This window comes from Lipotes vexillifer, unplaced genomic scaffold, assembly GCF_000442215.2.
Source record: "Lipotes vexillifer unplaced genomic scaffold, Lipotes_vexillifer_v1.1 scaffold84, whole genome shotgun sequence".
Classification (NCBI taxonomy): Eukaryota; Metazoa; Chordata; class Mammalia; order Artiodactyla; family Lipotidae; genus Lipotes; species Lipotes vexillifer.
Genome location: NW_006783414.1, coordinates 213,431 through 215,265, shown reverse-complemented (window position 1 = coordinate 215,265; position 1,835 = coordinate 213,431).

The following is a 1,835-nucleotide window of genomic DNA, read 5'->3' as shown; positions in this document are numbered from 1 at the left end:
CTGCGCGTGCGGAGCCTGTGCTCCGCAGCGGGAGAGGCCACAACAGTGAGAGGCCCGCATACCAAAAAAAAAAAAAAAAAAAAAAAAGAAAGTATCAGTCATTTTCAAAGTAGTTGTCATTTTACATACCCACCGATACTGGATAGTGTAGGATAGTTTCAGATACTCCGTATCTGTGATGAGTCTTTGTCATTATAGCCATTCTAGGAGTGTGGTGGTACTTCATGGTGAGTTTATTTTGTGTGGGATCCTAGTTCCCCGACCAGGGATCGAACCCACACCCCCTGCAGTGGAAGCTCGGAGTCTTAACCACTGGACCACCAGGGAAGTCCCTTTCATGGTGATTTTAATTTCCATTTCTGGAATGACAAATGATGTTCAGTATCTTTTCATGGGATTTTTTGCCTTCTTCATATATCTGCTCAAATCTTTTGCCTGATTTATAATTGGGTTGTTTTCTTATTATTGAGTTTTGAGGATTCTGCATATGTTCTGGATATAGGCCTTTTATCAGGTTTATGTTCTGCAAATATTTTCTCCTAGTCTTTGTCTTGTTTTTGCATCCTCTTGGCCATGTTTTTGAATGCACAGAAACTATTAATATGGATGAAGGGTTGACCAAGTCAGTCACCGTGGAAGGAAACCAAACAGGCAACAGTTGGATGACAAAAGTCCGTTGACATATTGTGTAGGAAAGCTGACATTGCACAGGAAAGAGTTCTGTTTCATCAGTAAAACAGAAATGTGTGTCATGCTGCTAACTGACACAAACCCAGGAAATGTTTTCCATTTCCTAGACGACTATTTGGCCCTGTAAGGAAAGGGGTGAGGAGGCCAAAGCCATTACAGTTGAACTATGACATAGTGCATGTCCCCCACCCTTTAAACTTGAATCAGAACACAAAAGGAAAATCAAAGGGTTGTGTTCCAAGTTGCTTAAATAAATATTCATGCCTAGGGGTTCTCATAAAACATACATGAAAGCAACCAAGTGTAGTATTTCATGTGGAATCAAAAGGATTTGACACCTACAGTTGAAATGGTACAGTATCAAAGCAGAGGGGAAAATGTGATGTTGATCTTGACATACAGCAAGGTCAGTCCCACATACAGTGTGAAACAACTCACATAAACTAGGGTTTCTAAAAGGCCTCCTCCAGACTAAAGGAAGGAGGAGACCAGAGGGTGAAGCTCCCTCTTCCATGGCAGAGTGGGCAGTGGTTGCAAGTTTCTCATCTTTACAGCCCTTACGTGTGGCCAGGAGAGGAGTAGTACTTAGAATTCTTGATCTCTGGCTCGTCCAAAGCTGTCCTAAGAAGCAAGGACAGCCTAGAGCCGCCTCTGCCTTAGCTGCAACTGCATAATATCCCAACTTATGGATGCAGCATAATTTAATAATTCCCCTATTTTGGGCAGTTGGGTTTAAAAAAATTATATGCAAACATTATGCCAGAGAAATTAATATCTAAGTGTGTAATTGTAGGCACTGGTATAAGCCAGCTCAGGAAGCTTCGATAGGGAAGCTTAAACCTTCCAAATTATGCTTTGCATGTAGTGGCCTATTCCAAAGGCCTCCCTGGGCAGAGGGCTGTGGAGTCAGAGAATGCTGGGAATATCTCCCATAGGAATGGATAACTATTCTTGATTCACAGGCTCCTAATAACTTTTTTGGGCTCAGAGGACAGACGATCCATCACGTATGACAGGATGCCAGTAAACCATGAGTAAAATGCCTCTAAGTGCTGTAAGGGAGGAAGGCAGACTGATTGGGTTAAGCATTTATTGTCCACTGAAGTATTCTAGGGCAGCGTGGCATCCTTCCTGCCCGCTCTGGG